Raw genomic sequence first — 12,498 nt, forward strand, 5'->3', positions numbered from 1 at the left:
TAAAATATTTTAATATTATTTGAAGTTTCTTTTGTCAACATTCTTTGAATTCAGTACTTTATGTAAGTACAATTTAAAAGGACATGGGCATAAATTACATTTTTGATTATCAAATTCATTATTCAGATTTTGTAAAAATAAAAATGGAAGAATTTTATATAGGACTTGGGTCTTGAGTCAACATTAAGTAAAATTGCAAATGGTTTTTATATTTATAACCATTTTTATAAAACGTTCTATATACAGCATATTCTTTTTAGAATATACAGTAAAGTACATGTATTTGTATTCAAAAACAATTTGTATCATATCAGTCAGTACCATACTGTTAAAATGGCCACGTGCACTAAAAGCAATGACTCTGAAAATCTTAATTGAAGAATATCTGTTTTTATTTAGTGTTTTTATTTAAATCTTGTAGCTGTTGACATCAGCTCGGAAATACCACGTTTAAATTCAACCTGTAGATCAGAATATTATTTCCAATTTGAAACAGGTGTGAAATGGTGACATATACAACAGACAAGAAGAGCACCGAACCTTTGTTATCTTGATTGCAATTAGTCTGATCCATTATTAAATATAGTAGCCAGTTTTATCAGTGCCAACATTACTTTGCCTACATTTCGGGAAATGTGGAGCAAAGTGATCCTTGCAGTCCCTGTCTTGCGATTGTCTTATTGGTGATTGTTGATGAGGCTGTCCACGCTGATGAGCTGCCAACATAGTGTTAAATACATTTCTGATCAGACAAGCTGGTATAACTACATCTTTGCAGACAGTTCGAGAATAAGCAGACCAAATTAATTGACTTCATAATGTGACAGGCTTAATATTTACTGGATTTGAAAAATATCGGGCTGAATTTACGAAGCCTGTTTTTCATACATAGGTGTTTAAGCAATTGTAAATGTATGTATAGGTTACACACGTGTATGGTAAAAATAGGCTTTGTAAATTTGGCTGATCATGTGTATTTATTCAGTATTTTATATTGTATTGGTTCTGTTTATTCTTGTATGTTTTTTAAATTGTGATGACATCATGATTAACATGGTACTCTATTAGACAAAATGAAAAAACCCACCTTTTTTTGAGTTGGCTGCCATGCTCTGCTTCCATTTGTTTTATTGTGTTATGTTATACCAATTAGTGATATTTTCTCAGTAATAAATAACGGTTTCACATCTCACCTCAAACATGGCCTGTTTTTTCCACATAATATCTTGAAGTTGGGTTCTTAAAAGATATCAATAACCTATTGTTTCTATCGAACATGTTAAATATTTTCCTTCTGCAGTTTTTTGTTGAGCTGAAATATCTTCTCTTTGAAGTTTAAGGAAACAGATATTTAGCACTCTGCAACAATATTGTATTGTGACATAAGTCTTCCTTTAATGTGTTTTATTTTAACCCCTCGCTGAAGTCTTTACGTGCTGTTCTGGTACCGAGACTTACATGTGGTTTGCTCGTGAAAAACATGGACATTTTTAGACTGATGCCTTTCTGTTTGCTGTCATGATTTCATGAAGCAGAAAACTAAATATTTGGATTCATCACAGTTGATAGGTCTGACTCCATTGATACCGACATAAACCGTTCACTCTGTTTGGTTGGATGATGTGAGGACAGCAGACATGGAATATTTATTTCACGTGATTATGTGATTGATTGTTATTCCAATGGGAGGATACTGTTCCAGGCTCTGCTGGCTGGAGGATATCTATGGAGGGTATGATTCATAAAATATACTACAGTGCTAAAATTAAAAAAAAAAAAAAATAGAAGAAGTTGGCAGTGTTCGACCAGTCCGCTAACCCTTGGTCCTGGCTAGTGAATTTGTGGTCTAGGCTAGTGGAAATTATTAACTGTATTACTACTATAATATCTATGGCACTAGCCAAAGCTTTTGTGACGGCTAGTGATTTTCTCAAACATTTATCGAACACTGAAATTGGTTGCATGCTGATTATTGAAATTAAAGAGTTTACTTTATATACAGATATATGCACCATCATGTTCAAATATTTGGAAGCACTTTCAGCATAACTTGGTTGTGTATTTTTGTGCTGGGGTGCTGTTAAATATTCATTCATTCACTTGCAGCATATATTTCATCTCAAGTTCATGTACTCTGTATTTCTTCCTTTTTTTAACTTAAAATATTCACCATTTTTGGATATGTCCACTGGTTAATGACTTTAGTATGACTTTTACCAGTGTTACACCCTAAATGTCATTGCTTGCTTGGACATTTGTGTGGGTTTTTTAACAGCTTTATCTTTGACTACATGTATATTTGACAAGTCTGTGAAGATGGTCATTGGTCTACAAGACTGTGAAGATGGTCATTGGTCTACACAAGAGGGTTAAAATGGACAGGTCTTGGTCTGGATTGTGTTGTGTGTATACAGAATCGGACAGTTTTATGTGTTATTAATCTGGCTGTTAGTGTATGTACATTGCCTTCCTATGTACATTGCCTCAGGAAGGCCTGACTCTTAGGTGAGTGATTTAGAAATTGTCTGACTGGTCAAGCAGGGCACTATTTGACATCTTCCTACTTTAAGGGAAGGATTGAAGTGCTTGTTTAAGATGTGATATGACAGTTTGTAGAATTGGTATCACTAAACAAACCCACAGGGTTATTTCTCACTGCAATCAGTGTTCTGTATTTGGTTTGTCAAAGATCGTCTGTGGGTAAATGCATACCAGTCGTAAAGCTCTTGCCTGATGCATGGTAGGTCTAGGGTCGATTCCTGTCAGTGGGCCCATTGGGCTATTTCTTGTTCTAGCCATTGCACCATGACTGGTATATCAAAGGTCGTGGTATGTGCCATCCTGTCTGTGGGATGATGCATAATAAAGATCCCTTGCTACTAATGGAAAAATGTAACGGGTTTCATCTTTAAGACCATATGTCAAAATTACCAAATGTTTGATATCCAGTAGACGATGATTAATAAATCAATGTGCTCTAGTGGTGTAGTTTAACAGCAAAGGATATTTTGTTAAAGTTAAAGTGTGTCAGCAGCAGGTTTCTTCTTTCTTTTTTTAAACTAATTGTCATGATTACATGTGCAGTATATTTGACTCTTAATAACCATTGGTTGAATAACATGTTTAAGTGAACTTTGAACATGTCACCGGTTTTGGTGGCGTCATGGTTAGGCCATCGGTCTACAGGCTGGTAGGTACTGGGTTCGGATCCTAGTCGAGGCATGGGATTTTTAATCCTGATACTGACTCCAAACCCTGAGTGAGCAAGGCTCAATGGGTATGTGTAAACCACTTGCACCGGCCAGTGATCCATAACTGGTTCAACAAAGGCCATGGTTTGTGCTATCCTGCCTGTGGGAAGTGCAAATAAAAGATCCCTTGCTGCTAATCGGAAAAGTAGCCCATGTAGTGGCGACAGTGGGTTTCCTCTCAAAATCTGTGTGGTCCTTAACCATATGTTTGACGCCATATAACCGTAAATAAAATGTGTTGAGTGCGTTGTTAAATAAAATATTTCTTTCTTTCTTTGAACATGTCATTCCTTGTTTGTCTTACTCTCTTATTCAGGGGCTAGTGGTAAAGTACTGACTTAATGCAGTGTCGGTCTGGGATCAATCCCTGTCAGTGGGCCCATTGGGCCATTTCTCGTTTTAGCTTTATTAAAGGCTATTTTATGTGCTATCCTGTCTGTGGGATGGTGCATGTAAAAGATCCCTTGCTACTAATTGAAAAATGTGGCGGGTTTCCTCTCTAACACTCCATGTATATGTCAAAATTACTAAATGTTTGACATCCAATAGCTGATGATTAATAAATCAATGTGCTCTAGTGGTGGTATTAAACAAAACAAACTTTAACTTTTACTCACATATTCCCTTCAGTCATTATTGCACTGAAGCAGTCTTCCAAAATGTGCTTTATGTTGTTATGTTGTTTTGCCTCAGTTAAAAAAATTACATATTTTTGTGCTGAACATCATTCAGTTCATCTTCATACCCACCTAACCAGTTTTCAGTAGCTGTACTATTGTCTCTTGCCTTCTAGCTCTATTTATTTTTAAACCTTTAACTATAAGCCACTTTGTGTGAAAGTTGATGGGATAACTTGTTTCTGGACAGTGCATTGTCTGTAATCATCCACTGAAGGTAGGTGTTAGTAATGGGAAACAGTTCAAGGTGAAACAACATTGCATGTTCATGTACTTTTACATGCATGTAAGTGCATATATGATATTATTTGCCTGTGCATGTATACATGTATGTCACAGCTAGACATCCATTTGATCACTGCAGTGATAAGACCTCCTCAGTCAGCCGCAGCTAAGTACAGTAATGTACTTCTATTTAACTATTATACATTTGTTTTGATGTTAAACTTGCAGTGATTTGTGTAAAACAAAAGCAAAATGGTGTGGGTTTTTTTTAAATACTATCTTATACATGTATATGCATATATTGATAATTTACTGTCAATTTGGCTACCATCGACTATATTTTTTTAACCTTAAATTTAAAAATATAAAATGATTAATGTTTGCCATCTTTTATTATTAAAGAGACTGCTCACCTCTGAATAATAATAATATTAAAAGAACTATCATGAGCTTGCTGCTGTTGTGTAATGTTTCCGACAAATAGAATGTTTTAATGGCTAAAATTACATACTAAATATAGTTTCATGATTAGAATATCAATGTTTGTATATTCAGTGTGTTTCTGATCATTCTAATGTTTGTAAATAACCCCAAAATGTTTTACATATAAAAGAAATATATATTAGGAAATAGAATGAAATTTGACCTACCTGTAATAAAAACACAAGGATGATTAGAAACACAGCCACTGATATTTTATGCAGGAAAATGTATTTACTATGTACATGTAGTTTTAGTCATTAAAACGTCTCCTAGTTATCAACATCTTAACAATGGCAACAGACTCAGGATAGTCCCTTTTAATATTCTTCTTCTTCATCGGTGAGCATTTTCTCTTTTTAGATGTATACTTTATATACTGATAAAGAAAACAGAGTTTTAAAAATGCGACTTGCATAATGTTTGGGGTTTTTTAAATGTGAAATATGGCTACATGTACTTCATAACTGATGTGTTCTTATTAGACACATAAAAAAGTAATGCAACATGATGTTGTCATGGTGACATGGGATGAATATGAAATATTTCTGGCAGACAGGAAGACATTTTGTAACATACAGTAATACAGTAGAGATGTATAACTGGTTTCATTTATAACAATTTCATACTACTAAAGTTAATGAATCGTGTACGTTTTGAAACATCTTTGTTGTCATATCAGCTATGTTGATAGTTGAATATGTTTGGTATACTGTGTGGAGTGATCAATAATGTGTTTAATATTGTGGTCAGTGGATAGTGTGACCCAGCTGTCGTGACACTTGTAGTGTACGTTTATTAATGACTGGGTGCTTTATAGCTACCCCTGATTACATACCTACATTACACTAGTTAAATAGTGGTTGGAAACCACAGTCGGTGTTTATTTAGCCTTACAAGGAAAACAGTAAATGGTAAAAATGTTTTTTTCATTTTGCTTATATTGAAAGAATTTATTTACTGTTTGGTATAGTTTGTAAAACATAGTATAAAATCTAGATGTTATCTAGGTCTGTACTGGTACATACATGTATGTAGCTATCAGTTGTTTTTGCTTTTTGAATAGTCTAGATCTAGTTTAGGCATAATAAAAAAATATAAAATTAAAATGGAACTTTTATTCCTGAATTCTTTGACGGGATGTCCCTAGAAAAACATGCTAAAAGTCCACCAAAATCATCCATGGATTGAAGTTTGGGGAGAATATACTGAGAGGGCTTTGGGATCCAGAAAACTGAAGTAATAAAGGATTTCATGGATTTTCTAAAATCAGAATTTTATATACCGGCCTCGGTGGCGTAGTGGTTAGGCCATTGGTCTACAGGCTGGTAGGTATTGGGTTCGGATCCCAATCGAGCCATGGGATTTGTAATCCAGATACTGATTCCAAACCCTGAGTGAGTGCTCCGCAAGTCTCAATGGGTAGGTGTAAACCACCGACCAGTGATCCATAACTGGTTCAACAAAGGCCATGGTTTGTGCTATCCTGCCTGTGGGAAGTGCAAATAAAAGATCCCTTGCTGTTAATCGGAAAGAGTAGCCCATGTAGTGGCGACAGCGGGTTTCCTCTCAAACTCTGTGTGATCCGTAACGATATGTCTGATGCCATATAACCATAAATAAAATGTGTTGAGTGCGTCGTTAAATAAACTATTTCTTTCTTTCTTTCAGAATTTTATATTTGCCATCACTTTCAAGTATAATACTGTATTAATTGGATGAAAAAAAGAAGAGAATATTCACACAAAATAAATACAAATATATTGGAGATGAGAATTGGTACTTGCTTTGTGGATCTGATAGTTTTTTTTGTGTTTAAAAATATTTTTGAATTTTAAAGAATATTAGTTTATATAAAATGAGACTTTTGAACTATACATGAAATTAATCAGGATTTTATTTATTTCTAAAATAATTGATAAAGTAAACTTGACAGGAATTTAACAAATACATTGTATTTTCTCCTTATTACATGTATGTTGCAACAACATGTCTTAGTATTTGTACAAAATGTACATATGTAGCAAGGCTTGTCGATGAATCCACCTTTTAGCTGTAGACTGTGTATACGTTAATATTAATATAGTTCATGGTTGTGGTGAAATTACCCACTCAAGAACTAAAGTGAATTATAGGTAACTTGTCTTTGTAGTGGGTAATTTACAAGTATGTGTGTACGTTACGGCCAGGGAAATGTTGGCATGTTGTTATGAATAACAGATTCTGTTTGCTTTCCTTATTGTATGTTACACCGAGTTACAAAGAAATACTGGTGTGTCGTCACCAGTAACAAGTCCTATTTCTTTATTTGTACATGTGCTCAGCCCAGTAGATCTAAAAATACATTGCTCCAGTCATTTTAGAGTGATATAGGCATTTACATGCTATTAACATGTTCACTTGATCCTTGGCATTTGATGATTTACATGCAGTTTTTATGATAATGAAGATAGTGTTGCCATTGCAATATTTTCATACTGTCATGGGAGATTGTTTATTACTAGTACTAGAAGGTAGTATATTTGTTTATTCATTAATTATATAACCACTGTAGTATTACATACTGGTAGTTTAAATATTAAAATATTATTATTACAATATGCTATATGAAAGAATGAAATTGGGGAGTGAATAATAATAAAGTTATTAAACATTTTTAATACATTTCAGGTAGCACACATGCAAAAAATTATTGTTCCGACCAGTGCACCACAGCTGGTCAAAGGCTGTGTTATGTGCTTTCCTGTCTGTGGGAAAGTGCATATAAAAGATCCCTTTCTGCATTAGGAACAATGCAGTGGGTTTCCTCTGATGACTACGTATCATAATTACCAAATGTTTCATATCCAATAGCCAATGATGAATTAATCAATATGCTCTAGTGGTTTTGTTAAACAAAAGAAACTTCAACTTTACATGCAATTTTTCTTTTTAAGAATGCATACATGTATGTATAAATGTGTAACAAGTAAAGTGGAAATCTTATCTTAATCCTCTTCATGTGCGGTCACACATTATAGGCCGGAGTAAAGTGGGAAACTATATGTAAAAGAACTCTTGCTGCTATATGAAAGCATAACTTACGTAACATGTGTGCGTTCGTTCTCTGTCTGTAGGCGAAGTGTTACAGTTAACATATCTGATTCTCAGTTGAAACTGCTGATTAAACAAAAATGCTAAAGTGTCATTAAACCAATATTCCTTTCTTTTTCTTCTCATTGTATCCAATAATTAGACCTGTACCTTGGTGTGATGTCACAAAATACAGATGTTATACAGTATTTTAGGGATGTTCAGAATAATCAGTATATTCACAAGCATAGAAAGCATATCCATCTCTTCCCTTCAAAAAGTGTACATCAAAATGTTGATTTTGCTAAGAATATTTTTATCAACATTTACTTTTTAGTTAAAAATTGTACACTAACATTAATCCCCTCCCCATCTATCCATATATTGTTTGTACAATGTAGCTCATGAAAATATTGATCATTTTGAATGGGTCTGGTTGATTGATTGAAAAGATTTTTAATTTTTTTTTATAAACCACGAAAGGATTGGGCACAAGTTTGCCAACTTACTAGGTCCTTTCCTATATACACACAATACAATGGCAACACGTACTTAATTATAGTATCATAGTAATGTATACATATATGGTTTTTTTTTTTTATATAACATGAAAAACAACTTTGTTTTTAAGCCTTTTTATAGAACTTTTTCTTTCTGAAATAAAAGCTATGTCACTGATATAAATTATAGTTAGAAGGTTGAAACAATTTACTGTTGACAGAATAATACCAAACTGTGGGCTTGTAAAGTCTCACAGGTGTTTTATTATGTACAGTTTCGGTCATCAGGGATGAAAAGTGTGGTATGAGAAACCTATTATATTTCATTTTGACAAGTATATGTAAATCCAACCTTGAAACTATGTAATTTATGGCAACCCTGTTAACTCATGAATACAAATTAAATTACCTTAACACTTCCTTAAGTTAGTTATTTTATGTATTTCTTCCCATTTGTTTTTCCTTTTTCTTTAAAAATAAATAAAGGACTTCATAAACTAAAAAAGTGTGACAGATACAAATGTACTAGCATGCATATCTAGTATTTTTTTTAAAGAATCACCTACTGTTGACATTTTAATGTTTTGTGTTTGATTTTAGAATGTAAGGGTCTAGTTTAGTATAATTGTATCTGTTTTTAATGCCTTCCCCACCCAGCTCAGTCAGTAGATCATGTTCTGAGAAAGTGCTTTGGCCATAGGATCAAACCCACGTGGTGGACCTATTCTCTCATTGGTATATCAAGGCTATAGTGTGTGCAATCCTGTCTGGGAAAGTGTATCCAAATGATCACATGCTGCTAATGGAAAAAATATAGGGGGTTTCCTCTAAGACTATAGAATGCATGTCAGAATTATTAAATGTGTGACATCAACAGCCAAATCATTGTGGTGTTATTAAACAAAATAAACTTTCTCCATCCGTCTTTCCACCAAAACATTGAAGAGGCACTTGTACATCTACACGTACACATACAATGTCGGGGTTAGGGTTAGCTTGATTTACTGGTAGATACATGTAGCAACAAAACATTGAAGAGGCACTTGTACATCTGCACGTACACATACAATGTCGGGGTTAGGGTTAGCTTGATTTACTGGTAGATACATGTAGCAACAAAACATTGAAGAGGCACTTGTACATCTACACGTACACATACAATGTCGGGGTTAGGGTTAGCTTGATTTACTGGTAGATACATGTAGCAACAAAACATTGAAGAGGCACTTGTACATCTACACGTACACATACAATGTCGGGGTTAGGGTTAGCTTGATTTACTGGTAGATACATGTAGCAACAAAACATTGAAGAGGCACTTGTACATCTACACGTACACATACAATGTCGGGGTTAGGGTTAGCTTGATTTACTGGTAGATACATGTAGCAACAAAACATTGAAGAGGCACTTGTACATCTACACGTACACATACAATGTCGGGGTTAGGGTTAGCTTGATTTACTGGTAGATACATGTAGCAACAAACCATTGAAGAGGCACTTGTACATCTACACGTACACATACAATGTCGGGGTTAGGGTTAGCTTGATTTACTGGTAGATACATGTAGCAACAAAACATTGAGGAGGCACTTGTACATCTGCACGTACACATACAATGTCGGGGTTAGGGTTAGCTTGATTTACTGGTAGATACATGTAGCAACAAAACATTGAGGAGGCACTTGTACATCTACACGTACACATACAATGTCGGGGTTAGGGTTAGCTTGATTTACTGGTAGATACATGTAGCAACAAAACATTGAAGAGGCACTTGTACATCTACACGTACACATACAATGTCGGGGTTAGGGTTAGCTTGATTTACTGGTAGATACATGTAGCAACAAACCATTGAAGAGGCACTTGTACATCTACACGTACACATACAATGTCGGGGTTAGGGTTAGCTTGATTTACTGGTAGATACATGTAGCAACAAACCATTGAAGAGGCACTTGTACATCTACACGTACACATACAATGTCGGGGTTAGGGTTAGCTTGATTTACTGGTAGATACATGTAACAACAAAACATTGAAGAGGCACTTGTACATCTACATGTACACATACAATGTCGGGGTTAGGGTTAGCTTGATTTACTGGTAGATACATGTAACAGCAAAACATTGAAGAGGCACTTGTACATCTGCACGTACACATACAATGTCGGGGTTAGGGTTAGCTTGATTTACTGGTAGATACATGTAGCAGCAAAACTATTTTACATAAAAAGAATTGACACACACCATGTACCACATAAACGGCCATCCCTCCTGCTTTGGTAATTTATTACAGTCAGTGCTCCATAAAATTTACAGCGGGCGAACAAATTTGCTTGAAGCAAATACCAAAAAATGAAAAGGATTATACATGTCTGCTTTTGATATTAATATAGCAATATAAACTAGCAATTTGTTTTCATTTCTTAAGTGCTGAAGTATTTTATACAAATTTGTAAGCATACATGTAGTATCTGGTTACCGTACTTCACTGCAAAGCCATTAAAATTGCACTGAGAAAAATAAATATTTCAGTATTTGTAATAGAAACGACTGCATGCTATTGTCAAAGTATAAGTTAGGACAAACATTTAACTGGTATAAACATTTAAACCTATGTTAAGCAGCCATTTCATGATTTGAAGTATGTGAAAAATTAACGCTTACATAACTGCTTAACATAGGTCAGTTTGTAGTACTATATAACAAAGTTATTGCCCTTTTCAGAAGGTTTAATATTATTTCTTAAAAAAAGATATGTTAATTTTTGAATTTTTTTAATAATTAAGTTTGACTAGTTTTTCAGTAGACTGTTAAAAAAAATGTATATATTCATATCCTGTCATGATTTTTTTAATACACCCTCTTTATTAAATTTAAATAAATAGTACATACTTAGAGCTCATACATCCCACATGTATATAACATGTCGACAATATAAATAACAGCTGGAGGCTGCAAAAAGCATGTTATTTAGTTGAACTTTGTGGTTGTTGACTGCGTGACCAATGGAAGTTTTTAATAATCAATGAGAGCCTGCCACCTGAAATATGACCTTTCTCCATCAGTTTAATTGTCATTTGTCAAACATGTGGGTACATGTATCAAAAGCATCACTGTATATCATGTCCATAGTGGTAGAGTTCTAACATGGATTAATGACTGGTAACAGATGTATCCAGTATATACAGTGTTTTCCCTAGGGACCTGAAGGACCCTGCACCGACCCCATGAATTTCTTTATCGGGACCGTATATTATATATTATACATGATTAGTACATGAATTAATGTACACTTATATAGCCATACCTGTGTATCCATGAAGGTCAACTAAAGAACAACTAAAGAACATCCAAATATAGGAGCCATTTGTTTAGATGTTAGTTGTCCTGTATGGCAGGGTTGACTGTGCAATGATCAATTTCTAGGTGGCCTTTGTAGCCAGGTTTCACTACATTCATGTATTTACATGATGTCACTATGACAGGATTGACTGTGAAGTGATGAGCGTTAGTTGGCCTTTGTAGCCAGGTTTGACAACATTCATGAATTTACATGATGTCACTATGACAGGGTTGACTGCAGTGATCAACCTTAGGTTGCCTTTATAGCCAGGTTTGACTACATTCATGTATTTACATGATGTCACTATGACAGGGTTGACTGCAGTGATCAACCTTAGGTTGCCTTTATAGCCAGGTTTGACTACATTCATGTATTTACATGATGCCACTATGACAGGGTTGACTGTGCAGTGATCAACCTTAGGTTGCCTTTATAGCCAGGTTTGACTACATTCATGAATTTACATGATGTCACTATGACAGGGTTGACTGCAGTGATCAACCTTAGGTTGCCTTTATAGCCAGGTTTGACTACATTCATGTATTTACATGATGCCACTATGACAGGGTTGACTGTGCAGTGATCAACCTTAGGTTGCCTTTATAGCCAGGTTTGACTACATTCATGTATTTACATGATGTCACTATGACAGGGTTGACTGTGCAGTGATCAACCTTAGGTTGCCTTTATAGCCAGGTTTGACTACATTCATGTATTTACATGATGTCACTATGACAGGGTTGACTGTGCAGTGATCAACCTTAGGTTGCCTTTATAGCCAGGTTTGACTAAATTCATGTATTTACATGATGTCACTATGACAGGGTTGACTGCAGTGATCAACCTTAGTTGGCCCTTGTAGCCAGGGTTTGACTATATTCATGTATTTACATGATGTCACTATGACAGGGTTGACTGCAGTGATCAACCTTAGGTTGC

At 34.8% G+C, this 12,498-nt stretch overlaps 1 protein-coding gene across 1 annotated transcript in view; it reads left to right on the forward strand.

The window, feature by feature from the left end:
* Positions 1–12,498, forward strand: part of LOC121374022 (dentin sialophosphoprotein-like) — a 78,115-nt gene that overhangs the window by 29,654 nt on the left and 35,963 nt on the right. The window lies entirely within an intron of this gene.

Source organism: Gigantopelta aegis, chromosome 6 (genome assembly GCF_016097555.1).
Source record: "Gigantopelta aegis isolate Gae_Host chromosome 6, Gae_host_genome, whole genome shotgun sequence".
Classification (NCBI taxonomy): domain Eukaryota; kingdom Metazoa; phylum Mollusca; class Gastropoda; order Neomphalida; family Peltospiridae; genus Gigantopelta; species Gigantopelta aegis.